Below are 14937 nucleotides of genomic sequence, written 5' to 3'. Positions count from 1 at the left end.
TGACGACGTCAATGTGAGATCGTTGGGGGCGGAAGTGACCCTCCAGTTCAAGTAACTGGACGAGGTTACGAACGCGGACGACGTCGTCTCAGCCATCAGAGAGCAGTGCAGCACAGAGGTTGAGAAGACCTCCTTTGGCACGCAGGTAGCCTACCTTAGATCACTCACGGAAGCCAAAAAAAGTCATAGAGAATGGAAGTTGAAGATTAGCTGGTCAGTATGCCCAGTAAGCATACTCCAGCCGCCATCAGTGAACAAGTGCTAGTCGTGCTTAGAGTCGGGGTACAAGTCCTACGACTGTATGGACCCAGACCGTAGTAAGCTGTGTCATCGTGCGTTGTGGTGAGGAAGAGCACAAGGCGCAGGAAGGCGATAAGGCACCAAAGTGCCTCATCTGCGCCAACAAAAAGCAAGCCTGTAACCACGTTTTAGGTGGACCTCCGTGTCCTATCGAAGAGACAAACAAGAAGAAGCCGTGCTAGTAACACAATTGAATTTTAACCACTGTACATCTGTTTAGCAGCTGCTGTGGCAGTCGTCCTCCTGTTTGACCCGTACAACGTTCCTGTCGTCAATTAGGTGACGAACGGATCTAGGATGGCGGCTATTTGCATAACGGGACATAATCTGCTCCAAGAGGTGGTACATTCTTTCGCTGAGGGTTTCGTGATGGCCAAGATCAACGGTGCTTACCCATACGCTTAAACCTGGTTTAAGCACTAAGCGGAGGTGAAGAAATCGGCCCTAAGACTCATTGGCCAATTTGTAATAGTTTCTGGGTGATCTGCGAAAGTTGCATCTGTTCAGGGCCAATCCCAGACCGTTTGGAAATGGCCATATTTCTGCGTATACCTTACGGATTTTCGATCAGCCAGCATTGGTCATCATACTAGTTCTAGTTTCTGGAGAAAGGATAAAACATGATGGAAGTAAACGTCACTTAAAATGACAAGCAGAAGAAAAAATGCCTTAACATACCCTCGAAAAACCCGGAACATCTCCGGTGTCCAAGGACCAATCTGAGGTTTTGGATGGGGACAAAATACTAGAAAAGTTTCCAATCCGCCAGTGTGTTGATCGCGTATGCTGCCACAAGAATTGAATCCCCGTAGACTTCTAAGGTCATAAGCGAAGCCGACGATCTCAGATATCAGAAGGGAACTTTAGTTTCAGAAGTCCGCCGTACATAATATTCCATAATCTTCTTCTTCTTATTGGCATTACATCCCCACACTGGGACAGAGCCGCCTCGCAGCTTAGTGTTCATTGAGCACTTCCACAGTTATTAACTGCGAGGTTTCTAAGCCAGGTTACCATTTTTGCATTCGTATATCATGAGGCTAGTACGATGATACTTTTATGGCCAGGGAAGTCGAGACAATTTCCAATCCAAAAATTATCTAGACCGGCACCGGGAAACGAACCCAGCCACCCTCAGCATGGTCTTGCTTTGTAGCCGCGCGTCTTACCGCACGGCTAAGGAGGGCCTGTAATATTCCATAATACCGGGTCCAATAATGAGCCTTGCGGTACTACTGCATTAATTGTAACGCTTATCTGACTGGCCTCGGTCTCTTATAATAGTATACGGTTCTGAAAATAGCTTAGTATATATAGAATACCTCGCCTGTTACATTGGATCGCTATCTCAGCGGTCTTTACCACGCTGTCAACGTCAAACGTGGACTTATTCTTACGAAACCCGAACTGATTGCTTGCGAGGCCACCCGTACCCTCTGAGTACGGGGTCAGCCTTTTGAGGATGATCCTCTCCAGCAACTTGCCCGTCATGTTAATTAGACGGTTTCCCGGCTTTCGGTAACAGAACCAACTTCTGCCTTTTCCATCTATCGGGAAAACTACTACAGTCATGACATCTCTGCATAGATGTTCGCCATGGTTCCTGCCTTGAGAAGGGTGTTCGAAACTCCATAAGGCACTGGAGCCACCATTTTGGCCTACACGCACCCGAATACTAGAATAGAACGACTAACTCATGTCAAAGACTTGGGCTTAATTTTGGATTTCCAACTAACGTACAAGATGCACATCTCGTACGTTGTAAGCAAGGCTTCCAAAACCCTGGGCTTTATCTTTCTTTGACCAAAAAATTTTCTGACATTTACTGTCTGAAGTATTGGTTTTGCTCACTGGTGCGGTCTATACTAGAGTATTGCTGCGCCCCGTTCGGAATCCCAATGAACGGTGCAGAACAAATTGAGTCCGTGCAACGACGTTTCCTACGATTTGCTCTGCGTAGACTACCGTGGAGAGGTCCATTACGCCAGTCAAGTTATAATATCTGCTATCGGCTTATCGATCTGGAGCTGCTAAGAAATCGCCGTAACATTGCTTGGGCCGTACTAATTACAGTTGTTTCGCAAGGCCGAATAGTTGTAGTGATATTTTGGAGCAAAATATATCAACGTACAGCCGAGGGCACTTCCAAATAACGCTATGCTAAGAAGGCCATTTCGTCGGACTAACTACAGTATGAACGGTAGTATTTAAGGATTACAGCGGTTATTTATGACGGTATCAACAATCTTTGACTTCAACTTGCCTTATCAGACGCTGCGTCGGAGATTCAAAGAATTTTTTTCTCATCGCGTCAGGTCATGTTTGAACTCAAATTTTTACTGCAGGCGCCTCCATGCTGGTCACTTTTGGACTCCAATTTGCACTTCAGACGCATCAATGCTGTTTGATAAGTACTTGACCCAATATGAACGCCTCGACAGGTCACGTTTGGACTCATATTTTCACTGCAGGCGCCTTCGTGCTGATTGATAAATACTTGAATAAACGCCTTGACAGGTTATGTTCGAGCTCAAATGTGCACTATGAACGCTTTTTTGATGCGCAGATTGGTATTCAAATATGAATTTTTCAACAAGTTCTGTATGTAAACAATTCGTTCATTTGGAATCATCTATAAATTTAATATTCCTCTTAGTGGATCACATCATATCCGGCAACGGAAAGTGCTTCACATCGTCTTGCATAAATTAAGTAAGCTTATGTTACAATATAAAAGTTACACTGCACATGAAACTGCACTGTCACATGAAATCGGATTATCTGTCAAACAGAGTTTGTTATCACAAACTACATCGCAATGCAAAACGAACAAACTCGCATAAAAATCGTGCACATCGCATACACTTCCGTGCAACGTCGGATAAGAAATACCCATATATCGCCTCCACTTTTGTACGTAAAAAGTGTTTTCGCGACTGGTAAGCGATGAAATTTGTGCGCATAGGCATCGCATAACAGAAAAACAATTCTATTATGCATGCATTCTGGTTGTCTGGGCAACCCTAATTTTCCCGCATTACTTCTGGGTGATACCTACCTGGGTACCTAGTTGGCTACAGTATCGAAACACCTATGCCTGGTGTATTGTAGAGCTCCATAATCGTCGGTATTGGGCGATGTTCCTCAAGTTTCCCCGAACGTTTGGGACCCCAAGTCCGGTTCCACCGCGTGCAGCCAGCGTCTTCGTGGCCTTCCACGAAGTCGCCGGCCTCTATCTGGTTCTCTGTTGAATATTGTTTTCGCTACTATTTCTTCCGACATTCGCACTAAGTGACCAGCCCTCTGAAGTCTGCCGTATTTTATACGATTCGAAATATTTTCTTCTTTGTATAGGGTAAATCACTACTTGGGCCTAAAGACCCGATTCCCGACTCACTGCACAGAAAGCTAATGATTTATACTGTTTAGTAGCCGTAGGTTTATGATTGATCATTTTAAAAAAGTCTCCTATTTATCTCGCACAATACTCAATATTTTTCAACCATTTATTTCACTCCTAATCGATCCAATAATAGAAAATAAAAATGTAGATTTCAAACTTTTGCTCTTCGTTGCAGCACCACTGAGCCGGAGTGATTCTTTCCACTTTTACAAAACGGTATCATCAAATAAACACCTACCTGAAAATCGTCACAGTGCTCGATACAACCATTGCTTCAGGCTGTTTATCACCACACAATAATGCTAAACTCACGCACTTCAATCTTTTGTAATTGTTCGTATCACTAGATTTTAAATAAACATATTGGAATACATTTAAAAATGTATCCTCAAACCGAACAAAAAATCACCTCGGCCCAAGAACTTCTAGCTGTACTGTGCTGCCAAAAGGCCATAAGTCTTATTTTAGTATGAAGATAATCCTTCATCGTTAATAGGAAAACTGTCTAATACGTTGACGCTATCATGTTATTTATAATTCTCTCGATTTCAAAAGGTGGAAAAGATATTGTTTTTAAGTGTTTGGAAGAAATTTGGATGAGTAAATATATCTTCTCAACCAAATAAAAATGATTATGAATAATACCATCTGGCATCTGGTTGTCGTGGAACGTGCAAATTTTTGTTTACGTCGCATTTTCTACCGACCGGAGAGAGAGAATGAGAGTAAGATGTTGAGAGATTGAGTAAAATATTGCGTATGCCGAAGAGATTTGGGGTATGCCGGATAAGAAATCGCCTATGACTGAAATGAGTGCTGCACCATGTTAATTTAATTCAAATAAAAGCTTTTTCAAGCGGTGTTTAGCAAGAATAACTATTTTTGAAGCAGAGGTGAACCCCATCGCAATATTACACGGCCCACAAAATTCAGAAAAGTTGCCCCTAGTCATAAATATCAATCAAATAATGCAGTCGTGCGCATGTTAGGCCGGGAATGGGGTGAGAAACCCTACTTGATACAAATCATGACTCATGCGTCTGCGCCGCACACCATTTTCTTGTTTCCCGGTCCTCGATCCCTCTTTTAACGTCTATGCTTCATGTCCATAAAGGGCCACTGGTAGAATCAGATATTTGTATAGAGCAAATTTCGTTTCCGTCTGCATGTTGTGGGACCTTAGCTGGTTACGTGATCCGTAAAAGGCCCTATCCGCAGCAGCAATACATCTTTTCTTCACTGGAAACGTCATTGTCACATGTCACAAGCATTTCAAGGCAAACAAATTCTTCAACAACTTCAAACACATCCCCATCAAGCACTACCTCAGCACCAACATCACTAGGTCTTCCTCTATCTCTACCTGCCATCATGTACTTTGTCTTGGTAGAATTAATGGTTAAGCCTTCGCCGACGAAGGACTCCTCAAGCGGTCTCAGTCTGTTAAACAATATACGCGACAGGATTTTGTACGCCGAGTTCAGAAGGGTGATCCCTCTGTAATTGGCACACTCTAGTCTGTGCCCTTTCTTATAGATTGGGCATATGAGGCCATCCAACCAGCCGACAGGTAGTTCTTCATCCTCCCATATTTTCTGGATAATGTGCTGGATTGATTGATGCAGTTGCTCACTTCCGTGTTTGAGAAGCTCGACCGGGATATCGTCCTTCCCAGCAGCTTTACTGTTTTTCAGATCGTTTGGAGCCTTCTTAACCTCGTCCAGCGTTGGTGGTTCCACAGCTTGACCGTCGCCGACTATATCCATCCTGATCCTTAGTACTCCTCCTTTTTCCCCGTTCAACAAATCTTCGAAGTGCTTCTACCACCAGGCTGCCACCATAGTCTTGTCTGTCAGCAAATTCCCCTCACTGTCATTGCACATGGCGGGAATTGGTGCAGTCTTATGCCGCGCGCCTTTGACAGTTGCGTAAAACCTCCGCATATCGTTTCTATCCATGTTCTCCTGCGCTTCAGCTATCACACTCTCTTCGTGTTGCCTTTTTCATGCAGTGGATTCGTTTCTCTTCTGCCCTTGCTACACTGTACTGCTCTCTGATGGAACGGGTACGAGCCACTAGCATTCGACTCCTAGCAACATTTTTCTCGTCCGTCACTCGCTGGCACTTGCCATCCCTCTAGTAGCAGTAAAGGTTACAAGTCGCAGACCATTATCGTTGGTAGCGGAATGAAGGCTGACAGAGCGAAAGAAACTTCTCTTCCGATCTGCGCATTTGCATCCCCGATGACAATCTTTACATCGTGTGTTGGGCACTCTCCGTAGGCCTTATCAAGGCTTTCATAGCACTCATCCTTATCGTTATCGTCATCAGGCTTATCGTTCATTGGGGCATAGATGCTAATCAGGCTAATGATAAAGAATTTGCCCTTAATTCTAAACACGCAAATGCGGTCGCTTATCGGCTTCCACCGGATAACACGCTTCATCTACTTCCCGATCACCATGAAGCCAACTCCTCGTTCTGCTCTGTCACCGCCGCTATAGTAGATGTGGTACTTGAATGAAGTGTTCGCTATGTTCGTTCTCCAGCTCTGGACCACCGTATTTCCTGGATTACTGCCACACTCACGCCGACCTTCTGCTGCTCATGAGCTAGGGCCCAACATGTGCGGGTTCATTTATGGGCGTAGCCAGGATTTCGATTGAAGGGGGGGGGGGGGGTTCTTCCGAATTGTTATTTTTTCAGTAGTTTTATAAAAACACATGAATATTAGTGCTCGGTACTATTTCCTTCTAAGTTCCAAAAACTTTGAAACCAAATCCACAACCAACAGTAAAGGATGGATCACAATAGCGCGTTGCGCGTCATGTCGCGTTGGACGTTGAAGCCAGCGCCAATGAACGTGACGCATTCACGCCCACAATGCAACTTTCGCGTTGTTAAGTTAACGGTATTAACGAACTTAGTATTTAGAAAGAATATAAAATCGACTATAACAATCATTATAAAAATCCTGTATTCTTACGTAAGTTTTAGAAAATTTCTAAACAAATCCTCTTAGAAAAAAAAAACAATATGCAAGATTTCTCCAGGAATTCTTTCGACAATTGATCAAGGCATTCTATTGGGAATTTTATCAGGGATTCTTTAGCAATGCCTCCAGCAACTTCTTCGGCAATGTCTTTAGGAATTTCACCATAAGTTTCGCCGGGAATTGATCCGAAAATTCCACCATTATTTACTTCAAAGAATCCTCCACGAACTCCTTCGTAAGTTCTGCAGGGAATTCTTCAGATAATTCTTTCGTGCTGTTTCTCATAAAAAAAATCTGAAAAGCTGCACCGTGAAATTCCTAAAAAAAAATCGGGGAAATTCCGCAGAATTGCCAGGAAACATTCCTGAGAATTCGAATTTCTCCTGGAATTCCACCGACAGTTCCTCCGGGTGCTTTTCTGCAAATTCCTCCGAGAATTCCACCAGTAGCTCTTCCAGGAAATTATTCCGGCTTTTCTCAGGAAATCATTTAGGCTTTCTTCAGATATTTTGCTGGAAATTCCTTCCGAAGTTCTTACGATAGTTTCTTTGGGAGTTCCTCCGGAGGTCCTATAGGATTTTTTCTAGGAGTTCCTCCTGAAATTCCTCCGGGAGTTCTTACGGGAGTTCCTTTGGTAGTCCCTTCGAGAATTCCCCCGGGAGATTCACCGGTAGGTTTTCCGGTTGTTCCTCTGAGCAGAGTAATTGCCGGGGGAAATCCCGGATAAATTTTCAGAGGAATTCTCGGAGGAACTGCCGGTGGAACTCCCAAATGAACTTCCGTAAGAATTCCAGAAGGAACTCCTGGAAGAATTCTTTTGGAGGAATTTATAAATAAATTCCTATGGAAAGCCTTAATGAATTTCTGAAAGAAAGCTTGAATAAATTCCAGGAGGAACTACTGGGGGAGCTCTCGGAGGAATTTTCAGGAGAACAGCCGGGGGAATACCCAGAGTTGAATTTCTTGCGGAACTTCCGATTTCCCATTTCCCAAGAGGTCATCCGAGGAATTCCCGGAAGAACTCTTGGAAAAACACCTGGAGGAACTCCCACAAGCACTTCCGGAGAAATTTCTACAAGGAACTCCTGAAATAATTATTGGATAAGCTCCTCAAGGAATTTTCGGAGAAATATCTGAAGCAATTCCAGGAGGAATTAATTTAGAAATTCCTAGCTGAAATCCTGGAAGTATTCCCAGATGAATTGCTGAAGAAATTACAGGATGAATTCTCAGGGGTTTGCTCTGAAGAAAATCTCGGAAGATATCCTGGAGGAACTCTCAAATTAATTTCCGAATGAAATTCTGGAGTAAATTCCGAGTGAAGTCCGGAAAGAATTCCAGGACGATTCCGCGGAAAAATTCCCGGAGAAATTCCTGAAGGAATTCCTGGAAAACACCTGGAAGAATTTCCGGAGAAATACTTGGACGAATTCCTGGAGAAATTCCTAAAGAAATTTCTATAGGAATTCTTAAGTAGTTGCGAAAAGAATTCCAGAACGAAATCCTAGAGGATTTCGCTATATAATTTATGGAGGTATTCCCGGAAAATCAACGCGCTAAATTTAAATATTTTCAAAACCGACGCGCTCGACACTTAGTACAACAATGGGTAATGCGCGACGCGCTATTGTAATCCAGCCTTGACCAACTGAGGACAGAAGAAACTATCCGGTAATCCTATGGTCGGCTAGCTATTGGGTTTTCCGCAACATAAAAAAACTCACAATCACTTCACGGGCAGTCGTCGTGGGTGGTTCTTAGCCGTACGGTACAAACTAGCAACCCTATAACCAGAGACCGGCGGAGTGAAAAACTGTCGAAATGGCAACGTATGAAAATGCATGAAATCGTGAAAATGATACTGGCAGCACTTGAACTTTTTGCTTGCTTCTTATGGGTGCAAAAAGTAAACAAGTCGAAATGGAACCGCTTTTGACGGTTCGATTGGAAACAAGATGGCGTCTTCGCCGATCTCTTATTCTAGTATTTCAAGTACAAACGTCTTTTCTTCTTGGCTAAGCGTGGCTGAGCGTGGTTTTATAGAAGCATTGGATGTTGTGTTTGGTAGAGAACACTGGGTTTTTAAGAAACATTATTAAAATCTGAAACAAATCTTCCATTTCCAAAGTTAATTCCAGATTTTGGCATCCTAGAGTGAATTTTTAATGCCATAAAGAACGAGGATCACAAAAAAATATTCCGAAGAGTGGTTTATGATTTTAAAAAATAAAAGAAATTAGCAAAAATATAAAGACCCCACAATACTGAATATAGTATTAATGTTATTATTGAGTTTCGCAGTTGAATCAAGGAATTTCAAGCAGAATTCTTGAGCCCCCCCTTTGGCTACGCCCTTGGGTTCATTCAAAGTTTTCACGTTCCAAGATTCGACTTTCCAATCGTTGTCATTTATTCGTCGCCGGGTATGTTGCCGTTAAATCAATCCGTTTGCACTACTTTTGCCTTCATTGATAACTGTAGAATCATCGGTCCTTCGCTGGTACTCGGACGATGATCAGCCGATCCTAACATGGGGAACAGAAGCTGCTGTGGTGAGCCGCTCCTAACATGGAGAACAGACGCTCGATCAGATTTGCACCTCCGGAGAGGAGCAAATCCCCCTTCCCTGTCAGCATACGGCCATAGTTTCCACCGGGGTTGGTTACCCGATCTTCCCTAAGGTTGCTCATATCCCGGCCAGCGCCACGAGGAGGTAGGGGTAGGAGTTGCTGGGTTAGAGGCTAAGGACCGCGAGATGGGGTCTATTTTATTCCTTCAGGTACTTGAAGTACCTATGGTACGCTTTACCCAGCATTTGCCGAGCCAAAAATTTTTCTAAATATATTTTCCTTGATGGTACCTATATAAACATCGAAAAACAAAACTAGTTGTCTAGAATAAAGACTCTTCTGCAATAAATAAATCATATTTCCGGCTTCTAAGAGGATCATGTTGCAAACTTAAAACTAAACACAATATACCATTCATTAGAGAGTAATGCCTAAACATTGAATGATGATGGGCGACCCATCAACCGTCTACAGACGCGAAGAGGGGAAAGTCGTAAAAGTACAGTTTCGCCACCGCAGCTTCAGTCGGCAAACATTCGCGTGTTGTTTCTGCGGTAGAGCTGTTCAAAATTATATATGCCTACGACGCCGACGACGACGACTGATGACGCTAACCCGCGAAGACCAACACAACGGATGGCGTTGAAGAGAAGTGTCTGTAAAGCTCTTTAGTCCGAAGTGCAAACTGTTTTGTTTAGCGCTAAAGATTTGACATTGTTCCGGAAGTGGGAGCTCGCTGGAGGAGGAATACTGAGCGAAGCTCTGTCGAGCACAATAAGCTCTTTAGCCTATTTTCTGCAACCGTGCGAATACGATCGCTTCAATAGTTTAGGCACATCTTGTTGTGTTAATAAGCAATGGGTAGTTTTGTTTTGCTTTGGAAGCTTCATAATCATCATTGTCGGATAAATTGAGTGGGTATTTAGTCATTAGGGGAGTATATTCGAAAACGCTCAATTTTTTTCGATGTTTTCTCCAGCAATAATTCAAATATAAAATTATTTCAATGTAAGGATTCATAATTCAAATTGAATGTAGCAAAGTTGCAACCTAATCCTTCTACGTACTCATAACAAGTGTTTTTAGTGGTCATCCTCCTAACCAGTGGGTCATGCTCCCCTAACCGTCAGCTGATCAGCATTAGAGAGGACTGGGCACTAGACGCGAGTTTCGAGTGCACAACGAAATTAGGTAATTTGAGGCAAAAGTGAAAGCCAGTTAGTATTTCAGCCACATCGAAAATGCGCGAAAAACCCACACTTGGCGGTTCCAACGATCGATTCCCTCCTCCGATTTGGTCGGTCTGTTGGTTTGTTGGTCTGTTGGTCACGGTATTGTGACTGTCGACTTACTTACTAGCTGCTCCGGTACGTGATTATGTCACCCGCGTAGTTTCAACGGCCAACCGTGTCGGAAGTATTGACCCAATGCAATCGAGTGCATTCGAGAGATGTTGAGAAAAAGGAGGCTAACTTCGAGAGGGTTTCGTAGCATTTCAATTATTGGTAGGAAATGAGGTTAAACGTGGAAAAGATTGGCTTTTGTGTTGTGCTGAAGAGAAGCCTATTCTCGATATAAGAGTGACGATATGGTGCCATTGATTGAATGGAAAAGTTAGTTGTTGAATAATAATGAAGTTTTTTTCTTTCTTTTTTCAGGTGTGTCTTGTTACAATACAAAGAGAATGAAACGAAATTAAAAAAATGTTTATTATGGTGAGTTTTTTCTTATGTGAAAAATAATAGAAAGTCAAATTAAGTAACCGATCCTCACAAAATAAATAATGATGTTCGTCCAATATCTTTTCATCTTCAGTAGAGTATAAAATTACGTTTCTATTTTTGTGATTTTTGGTTATGCAATGTTTGTAAATTCAGCTTCGTTACTTACTAATAACACTTCAGTTGACATCGCCATAAATAAAGTACATCTTCACTAATGACTCATAATGTAGGCGTCATACACTAAACATCTTTCACAATGGTTCTTGGGAAAATAAACGTGAGAATATGAAACCAAATCACCTACATATCTCTATCTAAGGGCGCGTGTGGGGGCTAGCACACCTAACAAGTGATTAGTGCATGGAACCAGTCACCCAAATGAGAAACAAACAACACACTTCAAAGTTTATTCGCTTCGTCTCGTTTGTATGATACCTAACTACGAATAAATCGGAATAGGAATTTTCCTTGAAGCTTTTGCTTAGTATCTGGCGTCTTTGCATACCTTCCAATGAAGTTATACAAGTTGGCATTCTTTCGGCATTGGATTGAAATGCCAATAAAGAAGACGTGACCCTTCGGCTAGAGTTTTGAATAAATCACAGCAAAGTTAGGACATACATCTCTGAACAGGAGTATTATTCCCATCTTAAACGATCATGGATCATTTGTCAGTGGTTGTTTTATAAATTTATGGTATTGTTAAATAAAAATCGATAATGATGTCGGTGCTACCAGCGGAAACTGAAGTCTCAAACTTTCTTCGCTTTCGAAGCTGTTCTCCCATGGGCAATGCCCCTTTTACTTTTTTTTATTCCAGCAGCCCAGCATCAGCAGAAAACATACTAATAAAAGAAAACTTTTACCTATAATTGCTATACGAAAGTAAAGACATATATGCATTTATCCAATCCGTCGTTTGCCATTCGGATTATTGAAACTGACGACCGAACGTGAATCAATCAACGGATTGAATTTGGGTTAAGCGGGAGAGCAACCTCAAAGTTTTAGCCACAGTGGATGTCCATCTTTTATATCCCAACCCTACAGAAAAAGAATCACAAAACATTCAGAAGGAAACAAAACAAATCCCGGGTTAGTTCGTGATGGTGATGGACCATCCCATCAGTCGCCGCAGGAATGAAGTGCGAAACCAGGGTGCGGGGTTAAGCGCTGTTTTTGTCTTCCATTTAATTGAAAGGAAAACTATTAGAAGTTAAGAATTAATCATATTGGTAAATATGGTCTGGTAAAATTTACCAGAATTTTTTTAAAGGTTTTGTATAGACAAATATATGATCTGTTATGTCCATTCCAGTATGTATATAGGAAATCATGCAGCACCGTAACTGCGCTTATTAAAATAGAAAACGACATTAGAGAAGCGTTAGACAAGAAGATGGTCACTTTACTGGTTATTCTTGATTTTAGTAAAGCTTTCGATTCTATTGATCATAGACAATTGTGTAAAAAGCTAAAATATAACTTCTATTTAGATCCATTCTCCATAAAAATTAATTCAGTCATATTTGTCCAACCGATTGCAATACGTTGACTTCAACAACCAACAATCTGAATTAATTCCTGTTCTAAGCGGGGTGCCTCAAGGTTCAATTCTCGGACCGCTACTTTTCTCAATGTACATTAATGATCTTCCATTGAACATGTCACATTGTCGATTCCACCTGTATGCAGACGACTGTCAATTATACATATCAGGGATCCCTGGCACAATATCTGAAATGGCAAATCGAATGAACTCCGACATTCAGAGTATTGCCATGGTGCGAGCAAAACGGCCTGATTCTTAACGTAGGAAAAACCCAAACGATTATTTTTCACACAAAACGTGCCGTTTTGTCGAATCAGTTAGAGTGGGAAACGATATAATTGAATATTGGTTTAATGATGGATACTAGCTCGAACTGCTCATCTCAGGTTAATACCTTGTTCAGTAAAATTTATAATGCCTTACACTCGCTTGTATTATTGAGACGTTGTACTCCCCAGCATATCCGGATTCAACTGGTCAGGTTTCTTTTAGTTCCCTTGTTTGATTATGGTGATATTTTGTTTGGCCTAAGAGAAATTCGAAAGAACTAAACAAGTATTCAACGCTGTTACACGATATGCATTTAATATGAAAAAGTTTGATGATTTATCTAATTATAGAAAGGCTATTCTTGGAAGTGATTTTACAAGTCATTTAAAGTTTAGAACCTGTAACCAGACATTCAAAATTGTTAACGACCCTTCAATTTTTCTTCAAAATTTTTCAGATATATTCGCTCTTCGCGAGGTTCGTTACTTTTCGTTCCTAGATGTTTCACAAACAGTTTAAGAGACTCCTCCCGCATACGAGCTATGAGAATTTGGAACGATTTACCTAGAAATCATAGGTGCGAAAGAAGTTTTTCTTAATTTAAGAATCTAAATATCTTATTCAGTATGTAGTTATTGGTATTAGACGTTGCATAGTAGCATAAGCATTGAAAATCAATATGTGATTATTTATGTTGCTATATGGTAATTGTTAATAAATACAAAAAAAAATAATAAAAAGAAATAATTTAAAAAAAATGTAATATTTTTACAATGTAGCCCTCTCTTGCCAAAAATAGGCGAACGCAGCCTCAGCTTTCCAAATGATAGCGGGCGTAGTATTTCATATAAGCAACGCGTTGTTTCGATTAAAGAGTACTTTAAAATTTTTGGTTTAGACATGAGTTTACCTACTGTGGACATGTGGACGGTTATTATTTTGCTCGCGCGCGTCTCTCATATTAGTACATCAACAGCTAAAAATGGTTTTACGAAGGGTATCTGTTGCTGTACCAATCATACAATAAGCCAATGTGCACATGATTTTTTTTTTTAGACTTTATTATCGTGATTTTTTATTTTACAGATAAGTTCATCACGTATGTGCACAAGAAGTGAATCACAATAATGAAGAACTAATGGAATGATTATCTTTAGCTTACATAATTTTTAATTTAAATCAATTTTGTGATTCCTAAAATTTACCTATTAACACATCTTTAAAGTATTTAACTGAAAAAAACGTCAACATCATGCACCTATTTCAACTAAACGGGTAGGGAAACTGTACCAGTTTCGGTCATGTTCCTTATTTGGCCAGTTTCTTGCAAAACTCCAAAAGAAAAGTAATTTTCGAAGGTTTTTTTAGCTCTAACAGGATATATTTCTTCGTTGTTGAAACTGATCGATATTTTTTTTTGGAAAATATGAATTTTTCAGGGTTGGCCAAAATAGACACTAAGATGGCCAAAACCGGTACACTTCCCCTACCAGAATCTAATCAGTGGAAGTGCCATTTCTACTCATTATTGCCTGATGTTAGCGGTTTTCAAAATTTGAGTAAATGTCCAAATGAATTCAAATTTGGGTAAATTGACCTTTATCATTTTCAGATCTGACAACATGGTGGAAAATGATATCGCCAGTTGAAAATCCACCCTTTTCCATTCAATGCAGTAAAAATAAGATAAGAATAGTAAAACAATTAATGGAAGCCATTTCTACTGCGGTCAATAAATTGTATTAATCTTTTAATTATCGTCTGCTAATAATCTGGGATGTCCTTTCAGATGTAGCTTCGTAATATCGTTCACGTACAAAAGAAACAACAAGGATCTGATGTTGCTTCCTTGTAGTACGCCACATTTCATTGAGGAGGCCTTATTTTTGATTCCTGACACAAACACTTGTTGCTGGCGGACAGTCAAATAGCTGTTGAAAAACTACGCTAACAACACCAGAAAGATCGGTAATATAATCAGTCGAAAAGCATTCCTGATCAGATGCCGAAGAAGAGGAGTATTTCCGGCACATTTTGCAAATAGTTTTCGTTTCACATACATATTTCACATACAAAGTGCAAAACTGCATAACCAAATTCATGAAGACAATACACAATTTGGA

At 41.0% G+C, this 14937-nt stretch overlaps 1 protein-coding gene across 10 annotated transcripts in view; it reads left to right on the top strand.

Moving 5' to 3' along the window:
* LOC134224115 (bromodomain-containing protein DDB_G0280777) overlaps positions 1-14937 on the top strand; it is a 379875-nt gene that overhangs the window by 45274 nt on the left and 319664 nt on the right. Inside the window, exon 3 of one of the 10 annotated variants that reach the window (XM_062703366.1) lies at positions 10927-10983. The exons of the other annotated variants lie outside the window; for them this stretch is intronic. The gene's annotated coding sequence lies outside the window, so the exon portion shown is untranslated. The remainder of the gene's footprint in view (positions 1-10926; positions 10984-14937) is intronic. 10 annotated transcript variants of the gene reach the window in all.

Source organism: Armigeres subalbatus, chromosome 3 (assembly GCF_024139115.2).
Source record: "Armigeres subalbatus isolate Guangzhou_Male chromosome 3, GZ_Asu_2, whole genome shotgun sequence".
Lineage (NCBI taxonomy): Eukaryota > Metazoa > Arthropoda > Insecta > Diptera > Culicidae > Armigeres > Armigeres subalbatus.
Note: the sequence above shows the minus strand (reverse complement) of the source record. Positions and strands in the feature narration are given on the sequence as shown.